The following is a 13,621-nucleotide window of genomic DNA, read 5'->3' as shown; positions in this document are numbered from 1 at the left end:
GACAAAGAAGCATGACTCACAGGTGGGAAGTACCAGTAGCAGAGTAAGGAGTACCAGTCTCACTCTTTTATACTATTCCAACCCAAATATAGTGGGAGAGCCAGGATTAGGAGAAAGGACTCATGTCCTGAGAAACCCCTCCTATCACAAAACTCTTCCTGGCACAAGACAATCTGACTGAAGAACAAAGAAACAAACAAAACAAAAACAAAAAAAAAAAAAAAAAAAAAAGAAATGACAATACAAACAAAAACAACAGCATTAATAAATAATATTTGCCACTAGGATGCTCTTTATCCCCTTTCGCTGTGACTTAACAGGTTACAGCAACTTACATTCTGCCTGCTGTTCACTATAAGATTACTCTCCAGCTATGTATTCTCATTATTTAGCCTAATCCACTTTGAAGTGATTTCAGCTTCAGTTTCTTCACACATTTAACTTTGATCACTTTAGACTGGAATCCTCCCGACATACACAGCGTTTATGCAAGTACAAGGAAAAGACACAGAAGCAACACAGGGTCAGAGTTAAGCATGTACTGGCAAAGTCCTACAGTGAGACCTAGAAAGAATTACTGGAGGAAAGGCAAAAGAGATTTATACCTATTTACATTATTCTTGCTTCTAATTAGGAGTACTTTCCCCTTATTCTAAAACACTAACATTTCCTATGAGATTTATTTAAATAAATGAAAAATAAGCCTCCAGCTGAAGCCACTTCAGCCTAGACAATGATAACACAAAGTTCATGTCAGACAAGGTTAAGTGCAGAAGGGAAGTCCAACAGCTGTACCTCCACAGGGGAATTCAGATGAACAGAAATTTGGTATGATTCAGCATTGCAAAGAGCAGAAGCCACACAAGACCAGCAGAGCTTGTGGTCAAATATTCTCACCTGCAGGGATGGCGTGCAAGTAATCACATGGCAGCAAGCACACACTGTACTCAGTACAAAATTCTTTAAGTAATTGTGGGACACTGACATGATCAGAGCTTAAAGGTGGATTGGTTAATGCTCATGCATCAGTGAGTAGGACTACAAACGCTTTATAGTTAGAACCAAGTTGTTTTAGAACATAAATTTTATTTTTATTTTATAAGGTCTATAATTTATTTTTTAGATGATGAAAATTAAAAGCAAGAACGATTTACCTGTCTTGACTTTGGTGGCGGGCTTTTCCTCCACCCCATTTCAACATACAATTTCACAACCTTCCGGGTTGCAACAGAGCCTGCTCTAACAGGGTATCAGGAAAAAAAAAAAAATCTATCCTTCCATTACCTCTTCAACCTTTGTTTACTCCTGCCATTGTCCTGCCACAGCCACACTGCGCTGCAGAGCTCCCGCCAACTGCAGTCTCTGCCAGCTCCACTGTCCTTTCCAGAAGTTTCTCTCTTTCCTGACACTGCCTCAGGCCCCACTGAAACACATTTTCCCTCATTCCAAAAGGTACTGTCTAAGCTCTCTGTGAAGGAGAGAATGGTAGGGCACAGATTTGTCTTCAATAAGACAAATCCTATCTGTCATACAATCATTAAAAAATTTTGCTCAAGGAAGAGCTACTGGATTTGGCCCTGCAGTAACTACACTGGCCTATGAAAAGCCATTATTTCTTAATAATTGTCTGAAGCACTGCTGAAAATTCAAGACAGCACATCTTATGTTCAGCCAAAACACACGTCCAGCAGATAGGCTGATAAAACATTCCCCGCCTATCCCTGAGACTGCCCCATCTGCAAGCAAGACATTTTACTGCAGGGGAGCATTGCCTTAAGAAAGAATAGGAAAGAACTGACAGAAGAAAGTCACTACTTCTCAACAAATGATATCACGTTGTCACTTGAAGTTGAAGCATAGATAGATCCCTTAGATGACATGAAACCTGTGTTTGGTAAGAAAGAGAAGCACAAATGCAAAACACAACCAAATCCAAAAGAAGCCAAAATACAAAATTGCCCACTTGCCTATTAGCAAGCAGAGCCATCATGCCCCTCTCCTTGGTATTTGCTTTTGTCTGTAACTGGAGAATGTTTAGGCTCTTTTGAAAGACTATAACATAAGTCGAAGGCCTTTAGATCAGAACAGGATGATGATGCTTTTATTTATTATTGTTCTTCAATGCTAAAATACTCTTCTTTCCTTCTTAAGACTGAGCATTTTCTTTTGGGACATGCCTCTATTTTGCACTGGACAATCAGGTCCTTGAAGGACAATAAGTCCTTGCTCTTTCCAGATAGAAGTTCCAACTTTGCTAATTGGCTCCAAGAGCGCACACCACACACAGTTGACAGATATCCCTGCAGAAATGTGCATTCTCATTGCTAACGTTAGGTGATATGAGCCAGCATGTTTATTTTGATAAAAGATTTAACACAGTCAATAAGGTAGTACATTTATTTTCATTCCCTTCTAAACTAGAAGGCTATAATGATTAGTACTTCATGATATAAGTGGCACCTCTTCTTCAAAACTGTTTAGAAAGCTCATCCATGATATTTGCAGCCTGAGCAGATGCTGGCACTACTGGAGGTTTCAGAAGAAGGCCACTGCCCATAATGTTCTTTTTCCATTATTGTTCACATCTGAGAGCTTCTTCACACTGATCCACGAAACTTTTCTCTTTGCCTTCTATCTCAAGCCTTTGGCTGCCTCACAAATCCAATGTCCAGACTGCTTGCTCCATTGCACAGAAATGCCATCATGCTGAGAGTCATTTGGCAACACCTGCCAGTGATGACTTTTATAACAGTCCATTAGCACAAGGTTCTTAATGAAAATGAAAGCTAGTAATGAAGCCAAAAGGCAGCAGCAGCCTCTAGTCTGGGGAGGGTAATTAAGCTAGAAGGGATGGGGAGAATAAAGAACAAAATTAACACATCGATAAAGAAAAAAGGGAACTGGTAGTGCATTAGCACTAATGTAGTTAGGGCAAATCATCCAGTTTCCTATATGAAAACACTCTGCACACAGTAGGCTATTTTTATATCACTAACTGATACAACATCAGTTTATTGCTCCCTCAGAGATACAAATACCAACAAGTACACATGCAGGATTTCAATGTGGCACAGACAAAGACTCAGGAAAGTGAAGGTACCTATCTGTCATATGGTGCGTTTAAGCCTGAAAATGGTAAGTCTTAAGTAATCCATCTTTAAGTCACAATTTCATTCACTAGGTGGTGAAGAGAAAGTCTTGATCTTGAGTTAACTTCAGTTGTTTGGCGTTTTATTTTTCCTCCAATTATCAAAAACTTATTAGCTCCCATCTTTGCATTTGAAGAAGTGTTCCATAAGCTGATGCCATTGTTTTCACTGTTAAGATTATTCCTAATACTTGACCTAAAACACCTTTTTACAATTGAGTGGCACCCTTCACAGTTAATTCCTGCAAGACAATTTCTTCTCTTTGCATTTATGCTCTGTATGTACTTGGAGATGGCATTCATTCCTATTTTGCCACAATCTCAGTGTTAAGTTCAGCTGTACATACTAGGTCTTTCACTGTTCCATCATAATCAAGCCCTGTACAATTTTAATCATCAAATCCTTTCAAAATTCTTACAAATAGTTTGACATATCTCCACCCTACTGTATTTAAGGCCCTTAACAGTTTAGTTTAGGCACAGCTTATCAGATCTCTCACAGATGAATTACCCACCTACTGCTTTATAAAGGATGTCACTGCACTTGCACTGTTTTCTATCCACAGTGATGATTGCAATTCTTCCCATTCTAGTCAAATCTACACATTTCATTAATATGTCATTTCTTCCTTCTTTTTGTGATCACTGAGAACTGTGCTAGACAGAAATGACAGTAACTTCCAATTTGTCTAGCCTTCCCAGTTCATGAAAATACTGCTGCATTTTGTATTGCTAATTTATTTTAGAAAGCTCTCCATGTGAAAGCCAAATTTTAATTGTTTTTTCTTCAACATTATGTAGAGCTTTTTGTCAAATAACTCATCGAAGTCTAAATATATCACAACCACTGTCCTCCTTTCATCCATTAATTTTGTAACTCAGTCCAAAAGTAATCAAATGCCAACTATGAGTTGTGTTTATTAAATGCCACTGATTATTGCTTGTGGTTCTGTCACTCTGTATAGTTACAGAACCATTTTTCTTACTAATATTTCCATTATTTTATTAGAGGCTGATAAGGCTTTTAAAAAACAGTTTCAAAGTTAATTCATGGAAATGTTTGGGGGAGGAATTACAAGTTAGCTATGCTCAGAATCTGTTAGAAAGCTGTCACAGCATTTTACTCTCTTAAGTATAGCACTCAGAACCAGAAGAAACAAGAGCAGAACAGAACCAGAGATCGTTATGATGGTTATACTGTTGATAAAATAGTTGAGGCACACACACGAGAAACTATAACTATTGGAAAAACCCAGAAACGTTTGGCTGTCTCCCAGAACAACAGACTGAAGGGCCTAAGGGATTGGCTAATTTTTATGTATTTCACTCCTGTATGCCTATTTTTGCTATTATTTTGCAAGAGCTTTTTACCCAAGTGCCTGGCATATTTTCCTGCTTCTCTTCACAGATGCCTTTATCTCTTATAGTAACTTCTGACACCACAACTACTAAAGGCATGAACTACTCAGAGCAGGGTCTGTTCCTTTCCAGATCTTCATATACAGCACAAAGAGATCTTGTGGACACAGGAGATTACAACAGGAGGAGTTGTCTTAAAACTCATGCTTTGAAATTATGCCAGCAATGTGGAAAAAAAGAGTAGGTAAGACAAGAATATGAGCCCCAAAGCCCCATGATAGAGCACAAAAGGAAAGAGCAGCCTGCCACGTTTACAACTGACAAAAAGGGGTACCCTGAGTGGATTAAAAGGGACTCTGAACTCCTGAATTCCTCTGCACTGTCCACTGTGCCCACTGTCCCCAGCCCATCTTGCTTTATCGCTGGTGAAAATCCAAATTAATATTTCTAAAACTTTCTGTCAAAAGCAGTGGTAACACCAGCAGAGAGCTCCACCATCTGTGAGGACAGCCTTCTGCCTGCTTTGACTCTGATGTTGTACCTGGAAAGCCTGGAGACCTATAACCTAATGCCTTTGAGTAGATTGAATAACTGGATCTATTTACAGCTGTATGTGCCATCCCAGAAGCCAGCAGGTAAACACCTGAACCCAGACAATCACTGACCTGTAACTAGAGCCCTGCCATGTAATAAATATACTGCTCAGTAAAAGGACAGATAATCTTGCAACAAGAGACTCTTGAATCAGTCCTGTTCTTCCAGTGTTTTCTCCCTTCCTGTAAAGCAGTCTGTTAACAAAGTGAAACCTCCATGTACAATGAAAGTTTATCTCCCTGTTCATTGGCAAGCCAGTGTCTCATCTGCAGTAGGGATACTTTTATTAATCTTATTAACCCATGAAAGACTTAAAAAAAAAAAAAAAAAAAAAAAACAGGGAAATTCCACATCATCTAAGAAAAACATCACTGCTAAGGTCCAATCCTAAATGTGACTCTGATGTGACTTGCTGTACCTACCAAGAACGTTCAGCTGAAAGCGAATTCAACTCCGTACTTTTGCACCAAGAAAAATACGAGCCCTTGAACTCCGCACCTGCCTCTGGTAGCACACTATCTCTGCAGAAAATAAGGTAAACTCTATCCTTCAATGTCTTCTCCCATTAAGTGGGAAAGAATCATAGAATGGCCTAAGTTGAAAAGGACCACAACGATGACCTAGTTTCAACCCCTCTGCTATGCGCAGGGTCACCAACCACTAGACCGGGCTGCTCAGAGCCACATTCAGCCTGGCATTGAATGCCTCCAGGGATGGGGCATCCACAACTGTTCCAGTGCCTCACCACCCCCTGTGGGGAAGACTTCTTCCTAATATCTAACCTATACTTCCCCTGTCTCAGTTTAAGACCATTCCCCCTTGTCCTATCACTGTCCACCTCGTAACAGCCGTTCCCCCTCTTGTTTATACACTCCCTTCAAGTACTGGAAGGCCACAATGAGCTCTCACCGGAACCTTCGCTTCTCCATGCTAAACAATCCCAGTTTCCCCTATGAGTAAAGGCCATCTTAGTGGCCCTCCTCTGGACCCGCTCCAAGAGCTCCACATCACAGCCAAGTAAGGCCACACAATATCTCCCATTCACAGCTTTAAAAGTTTGTCTTCTAGATTTGCTGTCCCTTGAAGTTCTCATTGCTGAAGGTCCAGACTGAAGTGCCCCAACCTAACTGTGAGCCTAAGCAGAGGAAAGACAACAATGCCCCGTATCAGGGTATAAAAGAGACTCAGTGCTGCACTACTGGCAACAGTAAGTCAAAGCATGTCAAAATGTAAGGTGATCCACTCAAGCCAGGTAACATAAGCAGACACTCTAAAACCTTTGGCATACATACTTGAAATAGAAAGATACTGATGGTCGTTCTGATAAAAATTCATTGGAAGAAAACAGGTTTTTCAATCACAGCTACCCATCAACACAAACAAGGAAAAACAACCTTACAGAATCAAATCAGTACCAAAAATAAAACAGAAATAATGGCCAACAGATGGAAAGAGAACAGAGGCTATTCTAAGGCAATTCTTTTGGAGCAGTAGTATCAGGACCTTGAAGTCCTCCTGGAAAACTTTTTTTTTTTTTAAGTAACTTACACAAGTTCAGATTCTACACAGCAAAAGCTCTGGAACTCTCTGCTCCCATCCCCAAGCTGTGCAATCATCTGAACACACTCCAAATGAAGCCAACAAATCTTCATTATAAGACAAAAAGAATCATAGCTAACTAATCAATTTTTGCAAAGGGGTAAAGAACAAATAGCCGAACACCTCCACAAAGCATTTTGAATTATTCATGCAGTAACTCCATCCAAATTCTTTGTGTGGTCTCAACAGTGCATTATCCCATAGAAAAGGGTCAGGGGGTTCTGGCTGACAGCAAGTTAAACCTGAGCCAGCAGTGTGCCCTGGCAGACAAAAAAGCCAACAATACCCTGGGGTGCATCAGGCCCAGCTCTGCCAGCCGGGTGAGGGAAGGGATCATCCTGCTCAGCTCTGCACTGTTACAGCCTCACCTTGATCAGTGTGCAGGTTTGGGTATCCTCAGCCTCCTCGATTCTCCTCCTCCTTCCACATGCGGGTATCTCTCAGGCCACAGACTCCCCACTCCCACCAAAGCTAAGTTTCGGCCACACAGATCAGTCATATCACAGTGGCAAAGTGGCACAGAGGCACTGACCTGCCTTTTTCTCTGGGCTCTCTTTGTTTAAAAGTGACTGAACGTGGCACCACTATATAAGAGGAACAAAAAACATTTAAGACAATCCGAAGGACAATTAGAAGATGGTGAAGGGTCTAGAGGGCAAGATATATGATAAACAGCTGAGGTCCCTTGGTTTGTTTAGCCCAGAGAAAAGGGGAGGCCTTATGGAGACCTACAGCTCCTCACAGTATGCAGGCCAGTCTGCAGATAAAACGCAACGTGTTCAGCCTTCAAACCATCCCTCTGGAACCTGGGATACGTGACCTGCCCATCCTAGGAGGCCAGTTCCTCTCTAAATGGGGCCAAGCCCCTTTTCTAAGAAACCTATAGAAACCCCGTTTACACTGACACAATACTGGTCCCACTCACCCGGCAGAGGGAGAGAGAGAAGAATAGCCCTTCACCAGCTATATTTGACACCACTGCACTGTTGAATGTGTGACTGTAGCGTGGGGCCTGAGAAGAATATTCCATTCTCTTTTGTACTTATTATCCAATAACTCCGCACAGTTACATAGTAATTAATTTGGTTTCCTGCAGTATGAGACAGAAAAGCATCATCATCTCCCCTTCTCACGTGGACAAGCTAAGTTTCACTGTGAGCAATCTCAAGAGCCTGAAACAAAACCAAAGCAACCAAGAATTAAACCTAGGACTCTAAATCTTGTGCCTTAACATTACCTCTCTTTTCTCCTCCCAAGCTGAGATGCTACTTTTTCATATTCAGAAGTATTACTTTCCTCCCTAGAGAGATCTGAAGGCTGAGTTGGCTTCTCCCTTCTTTTTGCTGATAGAAAAAGAAAACGTCATATCCACAAACACACTCCAAAGGCGCTCTGTTTAATCCCAGTGTAATTCTCACTGCTCTTTCTTAATCCTTCCACCTGTGAGATAATTGCCAGTACTCTGGGAAGAACTCAATGCTAATCATAGACTTGCATACAAAGAGACAAAGAACCAGATAAAACAGACTAAAGAAAACCACAGGGCCTGAATTAACTATGCATATACACATTTACTTGGGACTCCCTGCTGAACTAGCCTCTTCTACATCAGATAAAAAGCCCATTAATGGAACTGGAGGAGAAGGCCAAGAAAAGCCAAATCTGTAAATCAAGGATTTAGTCTTCTTCATACATTATGGAATGAGATACTAATAAAAAAATAAAAACCTAAATAAGCTACAAATATTAATACTTATCTACTTAAAATTCTGCAAAAGTTTTTCCATCTCACTGAGTCCAGAACACCAGTGTTCACAGCAGGTTCCTCTCCCACTGCTTTGCCTGGGACATTTATCCCAGTCCTGACTATTCTATCTGTCCATCTTCCCACTGCAGTTGCCTTACCCCCCTTCTTCATCCTCATAGCTCCTTGACTTTTAAGTACCCTCTTTTTTAATGCTTGTCCTTAACATTCTAGGCATTTTTGCATTATGCTTTTTTAATTATTCTGTAGATTCTTGTCAAGGAAAATACATGTTGTTCCCTCTGTAAAATATGATTATTATTTATATGGTTATGTACACATTTAACAATAGATACTGTTTTAATCTCCTTAGAGAACTGCTTCAGCAAGTGGAATCTAATTGGGATAGTCTTTGATACAACAAGCAAGTTATTCAGTGGTTTATAAGAAACACTGCCCGGGTGGTTAAAGAAACAGTAATGGACAAGAGAACTGTGGCATTTATTGCCTGTTCTCCAGCCTGCTCTCTCTCTACATGCTTCTGCTTATTCAACTGTAAAACAAGGAAAACAAATAATTAACCTTCTTACTGGATGGATGTGAAGCTGAATGACAATGCTTTGTGTTCATTGTGTTTTGCTTTCAGGACACTTTATAAGCACCAATACACCAGCCTCCTTGTGCAGCAGCGAAGGGTTTTTGTCCCCACTCGACTGCCACAGAGGCAGAGGTGCAAAGGCCCAGACAATTCACAGGGGTAGCTAGTCAAAGCATAGCACCCACCTGTCCCTTCTAATGCCACTCCATAAGCACAAAGCTACTTAGGAACATACCCAAAGCATTTACAAGACACTTCTCGGGACAGTAGATTAGTGGGATGTCAAAACTTGACAGATGCACTGCTGATGACAAAGTATTTTTCTGGAGCATAGCAGACAGAATGGTCTAGAAACAGCATTCAGAGAGAAAAGCAACTCTCAAAAGTGTGGCAGTGATAATTCAGCATCTCTTTAAAAAGAAAAAAAAACAGCTGGGAAATGACCAACAGGAAATCCCAACAAATAGAGCTGTAATGAGCTCAGGGCCGGAAAGAAGGGAATCAGTGTCTATCCACTGAGCACATCAATAGGAAAACTTGTAAAGAGGTTTCAAGCTCTCAAATCAGTCAGATGGGAGAAGAGTCAGAGAAAGTGAGTCCTGAAATAAATTTCTTTTCAGTTATTTTGGGTAAAGGAGACAAAAAGGAGGGAGGTTGGTACATTGGAAAGCCGACAAAAATCATTATTCTCTATAAATTGCTTTGACATTGTATAGGCAGTGACCTTCACAGCACTACCAGTTTAATGGCATTTACTTCAGCAGTAGCTGATTTCACTATTAAACAGGGATGCATAGCACACGATTACACAACTAAATCACTCTTGTAAATATTTAATATGATTGGTTTTCTTTTTTTTTTTTTTTTTCCTTTTAACAAATCACTATCAAAAACAGAGCACACAGTAGAAAACACATTTATTTATTCTATACTGGAAAAAGCATAGTGCTCATGCATTTTATCTATCTAGTTCTCCAAATGACTTTGACACTTGAAAGCCCTTGTGATAAAAACAGTTTGTAGGAAGGCAATTTTGCAACCATTTAAGAACTGATTTCATGCACTGATCAACATTTACCAAACTTGCCTGATAGAACAGCACAAAGTTTAACCAAGTAGACTGATAGCAAACACCTGGGAAAAAAGCAAGTAAGAAAGTACAATGGGCTAAATAAAGGTAATTTAGGAGACAAAAAAAAAAAAAGAAAACTAGCTCTTATCCACTATTTAAAAAATTAAGATACAGTATTTGGAAAATAAAAGAGAATTGCCATTAAGAGAAAGAAATCATACTTTTGGCTGACAATACATTAAGTGCATCCACCTCATAATGTATTTACTCTATTAAGGACATACAGTGCAGCACAGCAGGAAATGAGGTGTCCACAGATTTCTCTTAAAATACATCTGTATTAAAGATGGAGGCAATAGGTAGAACAAATAAAGTAAAAGAACTTAGTAAAGCAAAATCACTAATGATGCTTCCCATATCATATCTAGTAATATAAAATTGACTGAGAAATTGAAACAGTAAGTCTGGAATTGAGGACATTGGACAAATCATTTTTAAAGAGAGCCCTATGGTTTGTAGATTCTAATTTTTCCAACTTTAGCAAAATAATTTTTTCACTGTCTGGCATACATGGTCTTCCACACTGTAATGAAAATGATGATCTGATCAAACTGCTGATGACAAGTGCCAGCAAGTGTTCTTTACAGAAATATTCCAGGAAACAGATGAGTCTCTCCAGCAATTTCACAATGGAGATAAGATAAATCAGGGGATATTTAGGAACTGAATGAAAATAGTAGTTGGTGACCTCAGGGACAAAAAAAAAAAAAAAAAAATTGAGAGCACCTTGCCTACAGACTTTGAGACTCTTTTTGGAGAAAAACTATATCATGAATGACCATGTGTAATTGAAAGTGGTCAGACAGATGTGCTATTGGGATGGCACAGTCAGTCCTGCAAGGCACTGGCGCTTGAGACATGTGCCCTTTGTCAGAGCTGGGAAATGCAAATGCACAGCAGTGCAAGGTGCTGCCCCGGGTTTTGTAAAAGCTTGCAACATCTTTAATGCAGAGCTGAGCAAGACCCTGTAATCCCTATGCCGTTATGCAGCAGCGTGTTTTCCCCACACAGGACAAGCAAACAGCTATGAAAGATCCTTTTATCAACATTCACAGAGCTGGAAAATAACTGTTCACAGTTTGATTCCTGACGTTACTGGGTGAACCAGGAATTGCTCAGAGAATTGGCAGCTGAATACACACATAAAAGACAAAGGTTCTTCAGTGATATTTATTCTAGCCAAGTTTTAATATTTCAAGGCTTATAGCAACTAACTCTTTACATAATCAGCTGTAATTGTCTGATCCCAGCTGGTGATCAGCACATTCTTCATCAACCTGGTCATTATTAATACACCAGTAATTAGGGGAAATAAAGGTGCGTGATTTATAACGCTAGCTTAATGCAATTCTGCTTTACCTAACAAGTCCACAGATCCTTTTAAAATACAATTATTTTAACACTGAAATTACACATTTTTGTTACCACAATAACAATCACAGAGCTGTCTGATTTGAGAATAAATACTGAAATGGTTTTTTGTCTTCAGTAAAAAGAATTTGTTCAATTAAAAGGAACCTTGTCTTGCTTTAGAAACAGTCTGACCCATAAGCAGCTCCCCAGTCAAGCTATGATTTGAGAGAAAAGCTCTATTAAAATGCATACAATTGACAGAATCAAATCGTAAACACTTACCTACATATATTCTTCTTGCTCTACTGTTGGAGAGAAAGTGATATCTCAGGCACCACGGTGTGGTACTGCTTGGCAAATGCTGCTGACTTTTTTTAATGGTGACAACTATGTACACAAATTCTCAAAGTAGCAGTTCTGCTTGAAGCCTTTCCCCATACAGCAGTGCTGGTAAAGGGCCATTTCTATCAAAGACTTTGCAGTCTTTGACTTTAACAAGAGCAGAAATATGGTCATCATCATTTAGTGAGAATGATCCATAACCCCCTCAGGTTATTGTCAGAACAGCCTCAGAACCAGATTCTTCCCTGAACTATTGCTTTTACATCAGAGCAATTCCCCTCCTTCAATATCAGTTATACCACAATAAAAGCTTGCAACGCAATGAAGAATATGGCTCCTAAATACCATCACATCAAACCCCTTGGTATATAAAGCACATAAGATGAGACCAACATCTTATAGAAAATACTACTAAAATAAGAATTGGAGACTTTGTCCTTGCTTGTACACAGTACATTCCTGGGTACAAAACACCTATCACTCCCACGTTTCACTGAACGCTTAGGGAATGCAGCACCTCCAGCAAATCAAGTTGTGTGTAGCATAAACTTCCAAACAAAACTGCCTCTGAAATAAATGAATACACTAGAACCTGTGAGTGCTGGATTCACACAAATTGTTTGGTCTATGTGGCAGTATTTTTATCTTCCCTTGTTTATTAATCTATCAATATCAAGGCTTTCAAGACAAAAGTGGAAATGAAAGCCAGCAGTGGAAGGAGCTCTTGATCCATGGAAGAGGTGAGCATGTCCAAACAAAGGCAGGATGCTGGGTGTCACAAATCCATCAGCATGTGGAAAGGGTGCAGAGCCAAAGAAAAAAAAAGTTTTTTTTGTTGTTGTTAGACATGGTGAAAATCACTCACCATTAGACATGACTTAACTGAGACAGAAGACACTGCATGAGATAAATCAGATAGTTTGAGAAAGCATGACATGCTTCACAGAAATAGATTTACTGCCATTTTATGGTATGTTATCCACTAATCTCTAGTCAAAATATTTACTAGCTGCTAAAGCACTGCACATAACACTGCTGTTTCTAAATGATTACTCCTGAGGCATAAGATCCAGCTTTCAGAGAACATATTTTCAAAACAGTTGAATACCATAAGGTTGTCACCACAGTCCACAAAAGGCCACAAGCATTAAAAAGGAAAACTCCACTCTTTCATTGGATTTTCTATTTTTACAGCACCATCTGATATGTGTGACAGGGGTCTATTTCCTACTTCGCTGCATTACCATAAAGGCAAGGAAATAAGCTATTACCTACCATCACTCCTCCCAAACATTATCACAGAGAATTATGCATTCACAAAATAGCATTAAGTATGAGAATTAGAGTCCACTTAAACTGCAGCTGTTCCTTCATTCCTAAATAGGTTCCTTAGATCAAAACTCCCTGACTGGTCTCATTATGGAATATCCCTTTCAACTGGAAGAAGAAAAGTATATGCGTGTATATTTATTATTGGTATTTTAAGAGCATGTTTTACAGATAGCATGGGGAAGGAGTGTTATCACTACCAAGTAATGTTAAAATAAAGATTTTTTTTCTAAAAATACAATATAGTTTTTATCTTTCAGAATTGTGAATTTAAATTTTGATACCAAATTGTTTCTGGCAAAAGAAACAAACAATTTTTATTTTTTAATTCTACACCATTTTCAGAATCTCAGACTTCATTTATTTCAGGAAAATATTTTCCCTTTAAATTGTAGTGATACACTAACCCTGATGTAACGATTT

General features: G+C 39.4%; 1 protein-coding gene across 15 annotated transcripts in view; it reads right to left on the bottom strand.

Moving 5' to 3' along the window:
* Nucleotides 1-13,621, bottom strand: part of NRXN3 (neurexin 3) — a 945,174-nt gene that overhangs the window by 831,468 nt on the left and 100,085 nt on the right. The gene's annotated exons all lie outside the window — the stretch shown is intronic.

Source organism: Lagopus muta, chromosome 6 (genome assembly GCF_023343835.1).
Source record: "Lagopus muta isolate bLagMut1 chromosome 6, bLagMut1 primary, whole genome shotgun sequence".
Lineage (NCBI taxonomy): Eukaryota > Metazoa > Chordata > Aves > Galliformes > Phasianidae > Lagopus > Lagopus muta.
Note: the sequence above shows the minus strand (reverse complement) of the source record. Positions and strands in the feature narration are given on the sequence as shown.